This window comes from Salvia splendens, chromosome 21 (genome assembly GCF_004379255.2).
Source record: "Salvia splendens isolate huo1 chromosome 21, SspV2, whole genome shotgun sequence".
NCBI lineage: Eukaryota > Viridiplantae > Streptophyta > Magnoliopsida > Lamiales > Lamiaceae > Salvia > Salvia splendens.
Genome location: NC_056052.1, coordinates 13,558,711 through 13,570,151, shown reverse-complemented (window position 1 = coordinate 13,570,151; position 11,441 = coordinate 13,558,711). Strand labels below are relative to the sequence as shown.

The 11,441-nt window shown below is 37.0% G+C and overlaps 1 long non-coding RNA gene across 1 annotated transcript; it reads right to left on the bottom strand.

The window, feature by feature from the left end:
• Positions 1 to 1,693: 1,693 nt before the first annotated feature.
• Positions 1,694 to 4,724, bottom strand: LOC121785164. The gene is made up of 3 exons (XR_006046931.1): positions 4,629 to 4,724; positions 4,424 to 4,548; positions 1,694 to 2,127 (listed from the first exon to the last, which is right to left on the bottom strand). It is a non-coding gene; the product is annotated as an uncharacterized LOC121785164 (long non-coding RNA).
• Between the last annotated feature and the right edge of the window lie 6,717 nt (positions 4,725 to 11,441).

The following is an 11,441-nucleotide window of genomic DNA, read 5'->3' as shown; positions in this document are numbered from 1 at the left end:
TAACATTACAATTAACATAGTTAGGTTGAAGAGTATTTTATGACATTATTTATCTGGGATCATGTTCACTCAGTAAACCAATAATTTGATTTATCAATCATAAACATCAAACGGACAGGTAAAGATAAAAAACTCAAACACAGTAGACTACGTATAAAACTACCTAACTAGCATATAAGAGATGTTAGGTCAAAATAAATTGTTGAGGAACTTGACCAAACAGATCACTTCAAAAAGAATATGCTGAATTATCTCAGTAGCCTCAAGTGCAACAGGATTGGCACACAGCTCTGAAATCTGACCCGAAAAGAATTTCTTTCCTGCACACACACAAGAAAAGGGTTACACGTTTAGTGCAACACGTAGAAATTATTGTATGTATTCCACTTCCTACAACTAAACAAAAAATTATATCTAAATGTATGTACAAAGAAGAGAATAACTAACCACACATCCTGGTATCGTGTTCTTCAGAATTAGACAAAGCTAGACCAACTTCAATTTTATCAGGTACAGACAAGTGTAGAGCATCAGACTGATTATGCAGAAGTTCTTCATTGATGGCTTTAGTATGAAATGACACGCTTAATATCGAACTAAAGTTAGGTTTAATAAATAAAAGTTTGAATATTGAAGCAAATATTGGTTGAAGCTTTATACCCTTCAACTCGCTGGAATAAATAGTGAGGTGGTCAAAACTAAACTGGAGCAGTACTACTCAATGAGACAGTCCAGAAACCGCTCTAATACTTTACTCTCGAAGGAAAACATGGGAATGTCATAAATCCAAGGTTAGACTAAAATTCAAAATAATAACATTAACCAATAACCTAGGAAGGAACAAACTCTTGAATTTGCAAGCTTCCCCAAAGCATCTAAAGCAGCTCAAGCAATACACAGCATAAGGTGAGTCACAAGTTGATGCAGCAATACACAACATATGGTGAGTCACAAGTGATGATTATTGACTGATACTGAAGCAGAAGCATTCACAAAGGATAAACATTACAGGCAAGCTGAAAATTTTAGAACGGGGTAACATTACAACTCATAGTTAAGTTGAATAGTATATTACAACACTATTAATCTGTTCTTATGTTCACTCAGTAAACCAGAATTTGTTGTATCAATCATAATCATCAAACGGACAGGTAAAGAAAACAAACTCAAATATACAGAAATCGAAGTAGTCTAGATTCCATCTATTGTAGTTAAAGTATTTACTACTTAGTGGCAACAAGCTGCAATTTCCAATCCTGCATTGCAAAAATATTAAAATCATGAGAAAGATCAGTCACCCTGCTACAGTAGTGGCAACACTAACCTCATATAAAGTATCTTTACTTGACACTAATTGAGTCATCAACCAGTTTCCAAGGCCCACGATTTCTTTTTTTTAGATGCAAGTCCTACAAACTAAATGCCAAAGTAAAAAGGAAATATGTGTAGTAAGTAACTGGGAAAGAGACTATAAAAACATTTAACAGATATATTAAGAAGCAAAGACTTGACAATCAATGGGGTTTACATATCAAAGAAACACTTATATAGCACATATTTGTATAGGGCATATGAGACAAAGAAAAATAGGATGCTATCTATGTATGTATGAATTAATTATGCTGCAAGGTAGCAAAAAGTGGATTAGAAAAAGTAGAAAAACGTCGGGCACAGTATAACATACAAAAATATAATATATGTAACAGATCAATTATAAAGCTGCAAAATGCAGCAAAGAATGAATTAAATAAGTAGGAAAAATAGAGGCGCAACAACCAAGAAACAGAAGATCACAAAGCAAGCTCAAAAATCAATAAATAGACTTTTGCCTTCAGTTTTCCACCGTGTCCCCCTCGTCTTTTAAGTTAAGAACTCAGTCGCCCACTACCACCCTCGACCTTCAGATCGACTAAGTACTTTCTAGTCTATTTATGCACTAGGAACTATCACAGAAAACACCTTAGTTCCACGAGAGATAACATTTGCAAGAACGAATCTAAATGCTTAGAGAGGCCTTCAAATCGACTAAGAGTAACACGAGAATATGCTGAATTATCTCAATAGCCTCAAACGCAACGGGATTGGTACACAGCAGCTCTGCAATCTGACTCAAACAGAAAGTCTTTCCTGAATACACAGCCAAGAAAAGGGTTACAGGTTTAGTGCAACAAGGAGATAAAAATAATAAAGTGTTGTATGTATTCCACTTCCTACAACTAAACAAAAAATTATGTCTAAATGTATGTACAAAGAAGAGAATAACTAACCACACATCCTGGTATCATGATGATATCGTGTTCTTCAGAATTAGACAAAGCAAGTCCAACCCCAATTTTATCAGGTACCAACAAGTGTAGAGCATCATAAAGATTTGGCAATAGTTCTTCATTGATGGCTTTAGTATGAAACGACACACTAAATATGGAACTAAAGTTAGGTTTATTAAATAAATGTTTGAATATTGAAGCAAATATTGGTTGCAGCTTTATACCCTTCAACTCGCTGGAATAAATAGTGAGGTGGTCAAAATTGAACTGGAGCAGTAGTACACTACCCTCCATTCCATCCATTTTGTAATAACAAGTTAAACAATTACCCACACACATCAATTACTTCCCAAACATAAGTCTTGCTCGCCCTCAAGCAAGTTAGATAAATAAGCACATTCACAAGACATTTGATAATCCTCTACTTCAAGTCACGTCAAATCACATGAATCATTTAGAGAAATTAGGTTGAGCCCGAATTCACGTGCGAGTAAGACTTTAGAACAAGAATTGTACACGAACTAATTCCCTAAGAGCTAGGCATCCAATGCTTCAATGTAAGTTCGATTTATGTCTTGGGAGTCTCAAACCATCGTCGCTAATTCATAAAGAGAAGTTCTTCCAGCTATTCTTTATTTTAAGCACATAAGATCTTTCTCCCAAAATCAAGCAAAATTCATCGCTCACAAGTCAATATAATGCATAAATCAAAAGGTCTTTTTCATTTGGATGTAACGGGGCTTTTGGTAAAGGTGTGATCATATTTGGATAAGTAGCTTATCACCATTCTTAAAATGCTAGCACGTCCCTCACAACATCCTTCCCATCTCACTGAATGCGTACAAAATTCTGACAGCTCAACACCCCAAACTTGAGATTTTTCAACCATCTAAACCAAGTCATCTTATTCTTTTGAGCATAATTCTGTTTTTTGCTCGATATTCTTTTTTCTAGCCTTGGCTTTTTTAACTCATGAAAGGCTGCCTTTTTATTTTATTTTTTTTACTTGCCTTGGCTTTTTTTTACACATGAAAGGCTGCCTTTTTATTTATTTTTTTCTAGCCTTGGCTTTTTTTAACACATGAAAGGCTGCCTTTTTACTTTTTTTATTTTTTCAAGCATTGGCTTTTTTTTACACATTAAAGGCTGCCTTTTTATTTTACTTTTGTTTGAAGAGACAGCTTTTTTCATTTGTATCTCAATATAAATGAATACAACCCAATGAATGTTCCAGGACTTCCATCTTATCCTTACCACCATAAATACCCTCCCAAGAATGTGCTAGCACTTTAATTTTAGTGACTATGGTAGAAAATATAGGCCAACAAACGGATATAATAAGTAGGCTAATATAGTGACTTCAAAATTTTCAACAAAGAAATTAGGCTTTTGGGGCTCAAACCGGCTCACTAGTGGTTTATGTAGGGTTAGGCATGTGATAATTTGGATATGAGGCTTTTAGTCCTATTGCCTAAATCATTTTTATGCACCAATATCAACAAGATTGCAACTCATAAAGCTCTTATTCAGTTGATCGGCCCTATGGCTTTTTCAATTTATTTTTCAAAACCGGAATAGTTCTCTCTTTTTAGCTCAAGAAATCGGGCACCAAAGAACACAATTGTCACTGTATTTGAAGCACGGGAAACCTAGTTCTCCAGAAGTTAGTAAGCAACAACAAGTTTACGGACCAACCCTCGAGAGAAACGAACTCTACACTAATAACCCAAAAAAAGTGGTGAAAGTAGTGACAATCAATGGAGAGAAAATCTTGCATGCACACACAAATAGCAAGTGGTGAAACACTGTTACACTGTTCGTGGAAGCTTTTCGTTCTCACTACAAAGTAGCATAGTACTAGGGCAATTTTTGGATATTTATGAAGCTAATATCCTTTGTTTATCGACTGGTGATGTGTATGAAATCATTAAAAACTAGGGAGATGCACATATTAGAGAGCCGTGATAGACAACCTCTCGAAAATTTACTCTTAATCATAACATGTCAATAAACATTTAAATTCTCTATAAAATTCAACATATCAGGCATGAATGAGAGAAAATAGCAGCTAGGCACTCATGTATAAGTAGGAAACATCGCAAGTTGAGTATATACGGGTTTGAATAACACCCGAAAAAGATGAGAAGTAGAGTTACCAGAATCCTCAAAGACCAGGATTTTGACGACTACAAAGATGAGAAGTAGAGCTACTCCTTTTTTCATCAGAGCCGAGTCCAACACAGGAAGCTAGTTGCTCTGCAGTCCACCCCTTCCCAAGCTCCTGCAAGAAGAAACAAACTTCATTAAAATCTTATCAAGAAGACAACGGATATGATTATGATAAAAACAGATGCACTTAACATTTTATGGAAAAGGATGACTGATATCCATAGGTTAAGCTAGGTTAAGCCAGAGAGGTTTTACATGGACTAAATGATCTTCCGATGCAGAACGAACAATTCGGGACTCAAATTGACTTATAAATAACCTACAAAGAAGATTGTCAATCTTAGATATCCTTAAAAATGCATTAAGTACAGAATGCATGCATGCACATAATGATAAATGTGGTGAGTGAAGCAGGTTTATTAAAGAAATGTCAATGCGTTCAGGTAGTAAAAATTCTAATCAGATGACAGGGTAAAATCTAGAAAAACCTGGTTGTTAACAATGCATTCCCGGAACATCTTTTGCTGATACAGGGGCTGTAGAAATTGAAGAGAAGAATCACACTGCTTCCAGAGATGATTCAAGGTCTCTTCAGTAGTAGGGGATGCACTTCTAGATGAATCGTTCGTCTGCAGATACTTGACATCTACACAAACAGCAGCAAATGCTGCCTCTTTGAATATGTACACCTGCCACAAACTCCACATACTCAGCCACAACATAATTTGATAACACTTTGAAATAACAACAATCAAGAAGATGAAGTGGGAAGATTTATAACATTAAACTAGTAATTTAATGTTCTCAGTTTTCACCAAATCCTGGATTGCTACCTTGTAATACGCAGTCAATGCTTAATGTGGAGAAACAATGACTGTCAACAATTGTAGACTACAAGCTACGAGAGCCGCATGAAGAAGAACCATGTCATTGGGAATGGTGTGAGATTCCTGGATACGAAGTAGTAAGTACATATCTACAAACAACAGATAAAAAACCAGGTCAATCAGTTGTTCTGATATCTTCATATCTTCAAGCAATATCTGAAGAAAACATATGATGATATATGAATTAAGGGGCATACTGAGGATGTATACGCATATAACCACATCATAACACACGTAAAAAATATGTTGCCAGATCTTGAGAATGACTATATTTCAAGTACAAAAAACAGGGAAGATAAATTAATAAAGAGCTAGGATCAATGTGAAGATAAGGAGCTGTGAATCAAAGTAATTAAAGGTTAAAGGTTAAAGGGCTCTGGAGAGGTGGAACTAAAAAACCTATAAAGCATTAAGTAGCTCATATCATACAAATGATGGGTGAGTTTATGATCTTAGAAAGTTGTGGTTTATGCAAAAACATTAGCAACTGCTGTTACAGAAAACTAGAGGAAATTATGCAAAAAGGTTGTCAGGATAACTACAAAAAAACTTGTTAAAATACTTTTAAACCTGACTGCAAATCTCATAATATTGAGAATGAAAAATGAGAAGCAACCAAAAGCAACTTAAAGCAAAAAAAGGAAAGTGAAAACAAACATACTGTTACATGATGCAGTGGAAAAAAACCACAGAGAATAAAGTCGCTAGTAAAGCAACCAAGTCAAAATAAAGAGTTTCTTTCCATCCGTTTATGTTTGTTGTCTTGCATCAATCAGCACACAAATCCAATTATAAGTGTAATATAGGACTTTTGAAAATTAACAAAAAAATAGAGCAATGCCATCTGCTTGATATGATGATAGATAACACAGTATCACTTCCGATAACCTGTTCAATTTTGGGCACCCGAGAGGCAAGATCACACATAGAATGTAAGTGAAGAATTCCACATAGCAAATACTTGAACGTGGATTTTTCCCTTTCCCAAACCATAATCTCTGCAATAAGGTGAAGAGGAAGATTCCTTGCAAATTTTTCCAAGTCAACCTGCAATAATCATGTGCATTTTGACGTGTAAATAGCAATAACAATATCTGTAACATAAATAACAACTTTAGCAACAACCCTATTAATTTCTATGAGTACATCCCAGATACAACAAGCCAAGAAATTGCAGATTTCACCTCTGCCGAAAATCCCAACAAACTACAGTTATAGTGTATATAGATAGATAGATATACTCCTACTCCCAATCAGTTTCACTATCACACAATTGTTTCACCACCAAAACCGAGAGAGAAATAGAGAGTCAGTGGGTCTAGCTTTCACAATGGTTGAGCCCAAATTTTAAGATAAATGCTCAAAGGGATAACACCAATCTACAAATAAGCAAGCAATATCAACCCAAGAATGTTTGGACATCACAACAAGTTTATTAGCTTCAAGAAGAAAACCCAATCTCATGAATACAAATCTAACTCCCTAACATATCTAGCCAAACAGGAAGATAAAATTTGTAAACTGAAAAATTAATGGAAACTTACCTAAGCCGAGAAGTCCACGGCTGTCCGACGAAATTGACTGTGACATGCAGCCGATATGGCTGGAGACCGAAGTGAGACCCCGACGGCAGCAACTGCTCGGTGGATTCTCGAGTGCCTCCAACCGCTCGGCGGCACCTGATATCCGACGGATGGACTGACGGCATGACAGCCTTGCGACGCGGCGGCTGGTGTACGCGACGTCGGCGATTCCAGACCGAGGAGAGTGCAACTGGAACGGAGGGAGCGACTCCGAAGCAACGGAGGCCGCTGTCTGCAAGCGAGTCCAGCGAGTGTGTGCGCAAAGGAGAGTCGGTGCCGGCTGCTGTTGACCGACGGCAGTAGCGGTCAGGCGGAATTGAAATTTGGGAGGAATTCAAAATGACTTTAATCGACCGAACGGAGGCTGCGTCGAATTGTTTGGGGAGAAATCGGACCGGTGATGGAGTGTAGTCGCCGGCGTGAGAAAGGCGGAAGGGTGCCGACGGGAATTGGTTCCTTCATTTGGGGATCTATGATTTGGGGAAAGTAAATTCAAATTGAAAGATATAACGACAATTGAAATTTGAGAGGACACCACAAACATTTTTATTTATTAATTTATAGTACTTCGTAAATTTACTGTCAATATAACACTTGTCATTTTTTTGGAATCCACGTACATTAATCAATTGTATAAGTAAAAAAAATTAAAGGGACGATGAAGTGTCTATTGCATTATAATTTTTTTATTTTTTTTATTTAATGAAATTATCATTGCACTTCTTCATCCGTATTTGTGTTGAAATTTTAATTCTGTAAATTGTTTAATTCCGTAAATTGTTTAATTTGGTGAATTTGTGAATTTTTATTATTGTGAGAAGTCCGTCAGGACGTATTTGTGTCGAAATTTTAATTCTGTAAATTGTTTAATTCCGTAAATTGTTTAATTTGGTAAATTTGTGAATTTTTATTATTGTGAGAAGTCCGTCGGGATGTCCTTGAGGATGTCTGTCATTGTACAGTGGAATGTCCTTATAACGTGGCAGAAATTGAACCATTAAAAAAACTAAAAATACTAATCAACGCCTATCCGACTACATATTAATGTCGCCAATCGCCCAATTCCATAGATTAAGAATGAATTCGCAATTTGGCAAAATTCACCAATCAAAATCATGTTCAATTTTTAATCACTACCACTTCTTTATTTTAATTTTTATTTAAATTTTTATTTTAGTCTCCTAATAAATTAGGAGAAGAGACAGAGTGAAACTGGAAGATAAGTTCAGAGGATAAATTAATCGAAAATAGGAGTAAATTTTATAGAAGAAGTGCGGCCTGTTTGTATTGAAAACCTAGAGTCTCATTAATTGCCAATCAATCGACAATTATCTTAACAACCTAATTTCTCTAAATTTCAAAACTACAAATTAAATGATAGTTAATCTCATCAATCCCATAAATTAAGATTAATCTCATTAATTGATTTGTCAATCAATCAAAAATTCACTAATTAAAATCATGTTATATTTTTGTTTCAATTGTGCAGTTTATTCAAAAACAACACATTTGAGTATGATTTAGTGAAATGCTGCCACTATTATATTTTGCATGTCTAATTTGCTAATTATTAATGTAAATTTATAATGTTTTTAAATAAATACATAAAAGAAAAAATATATATATATAAGGAGGAAAAAATATGGTGTAAACGTGTACCCTAGTAATTATCAAGGTGACTCATTTTAAAGGCTCACTTTACCGGCAGTTAAATGTACAAATCCATAAACAAAAATCAGTATATTCCCAAAACTCCCCTTCAATAGTATAGATAGACATATTCTTGGGCATGTGAGTACTTCCATGATGGGCCAATGAATTGTATAAAATAGGACTGACTTTAAGTGGACTATATTTAAATAATTCTTTAAATGGGTTGATTAATCAATTCTTTGATCTAGATTGATTACTTTAATGGTGGCTAATATGTTGGATTATTTTGGTAACTTCGACATGAATTAATATCCAGATTTAATTAATCAATGCAAAAGAATGTGTAAAGTTCCCTAAGAAAAGACTAGGAAATAAAATTATCACGCATGCATTCTATTGAAGTTCGAATATTTTATTGAGTCTGGTTAGTATGTTATTCTTATTTTAGAAGGAACTATACCGGCAAGAAAGTTAAGATTGAACTGAGAATTTCAATTAATAATCTAAGCAAACGTGGTGGATTTTCTATCCTACATTATTGTTATTGTGTGGTATTTCTTCCTAAATACTCCCTCCGTCCATGGAAAATAATCTTATTTTGTCATTATGGGATTTTCATAAGAAAATAGTCTCATTTCTAAAAAAATAGATAGTTTCACTCTCATACTTTATCTATTTTTTCTTTTTCTCTCTTACTCTATCAATTTCTCATTAGAACACGTGTCGTCCACAAATGAGACTATTTTTTATGGACGGAGGGAGTATAAGTTAGTTTCATGTATGTTTTATGAGAAAATGATGTTATGTAATGCCATGTTTTGTTTTGATCATTTTCTATTTGTTTGACTAGCAAGGTGAGCATACTTATTTGGCTTAACAAAACTTCTTTTCCGAAAAATAAATACTTTGGCACAACCAATCTACTAAACAAATGATTTGACTTATTTTTTATTATACATTTAAATATCTAAAACAACCATTAAATATAAAAATATAACACGTGACAAAAATAATTTGTTTTATTCCTTGAAAAATAATCGAAGGATTTTTACAATATTCAAGCACTCGAAAAATATTTTGCAGTACACGAAATACTAATAAAGAAAATATGAGACAATTTTTTATAGATGAAGTGAGAAAGTATTAATTATGTGTAGTGTGAGACCATTTACTTATAAAAGTAAATTGAACTCAGAATTGCAATTTGCATACCCTTACTATTTACTACCTCCGGCCCACATTAGGAGTCACATTTTGTGTGGGCACGAATTTTAAGAAATGTAAATAAGAGCATCAGCAATGGCGGACGTCGCCGCGGAATTCCCACCGGCCTGCGTGAATTTCGTGGCGGACGTCCGCTATTGTGCGTCCCATGCACGGATACGTAATTCCCCAAAGGAATTCAGAGTTCCGCGACGTTCCGTGAAATTTCGCAGGGAATTCCGCACTGACGTCCGCCATTGTGTTGACTCACGCGGAATTCCCGTTTAATGCATTAAATGTTTTTTTTGCGGTTCCTATAAATACATCCCGTTGAACTTCATTTCATTCGCACCACTTGTATTAACAAGTTTCTCTCTCTCTAAATTTCTTTTATATATCTGTAATGGCCGGTAGTGGTAGTGGTAGTGGTAGTGATAGTAGTAGTAGTAGTGGTAGTGGTGGTGGTGGTAGTGGTGGTGGTGGGCATTATGAACACATGATGCGGATGATACATGCACGTATGCGGGAGGCCGCGGAGAGGGAGGAATAACCGGCCTCGGCGTCGGCGATGCCTCGACCCATCCATCGTCGCACTATAGTGCCCCAGGACCACCTCGCTGCCCACAGGCGGTTGTACGAGGATTACTTTGCGCCGGAACCACGGGTTGGGAAGAATCTATTCCGGCGACGGTTTAGGATGCATCGTCCCTCTTTATGCGTATCGTGGGCGCTTTGGAGGATGTGGCTGGTAAACCCGGCCACATGCTGATTCAGAAGTGCACTGCCACAATTAGGCAGTTGGCATATGGAGGTTCGAACGACATGTTCGACGAGTACCTCCACATATGCGAGATGACTGCCCGCGACTGCCTGAAGTATTTTTGTTAGGGCGTTAGAGAGATATTCGGGGATAGGTATCTTCGGAAGCCTACCTCCGAAGATTGTCAGACTCTGCTGGATAATCACGGGAATCAGCACGGGTTTCCGGGGATGTTAGGCAACATAGATTGTATGCACTGGGAAAGGAAGAACTGCCCCGCTGCCTAGAAAGGGATGTAAACTACTGGTTTCAAGGCCAAGAATCCCACGATGATCCTTGAAGCGATAGCTGACTACCGGTTGTGGATCTGGCATGCCTATTTTGGAGTAGCCGGGTCCAACAACGACATCAACGTCCTCCAGTCGTCGCCCCTTTTCAACAACCAGTGCATGGGCGTTGGTCCGGCCATCAACTTCGTCGCCAACGGCAACCAGCACAACATGGGCTATTATTTGGCTGATGGGATATACCCTATGTGGCTCGTCTTTGTGAAGACGATCAGATGCCTAGCAGATGAAAAGAAGATATATTTTGCGGGTTGTCAGGAGGCAGCGCGCAAGGATGTGGAGCGGGCATTCGGGGTGCTACAGGCTCGATGGGCGGCAGTGAAGGGTCCAACACGGCGGTGGTATGTTGACAGCATCGCCGACATCATGTACGCATGTATTATCATTCACAACATGATTGTCGAAGATGAAGGTCCAGCACTAACTGATTGGACCAACGATGACGCTGATACTGCGGGGTCCAAGCCACGGCGTGGCCACTAGCAATGTCCGCATGGGGATACCCCACGACGATGTCGATCGAGTCCGTGCATTCACCGACATGCGCCAAAAACAAGCCCTTGTTCGACTCC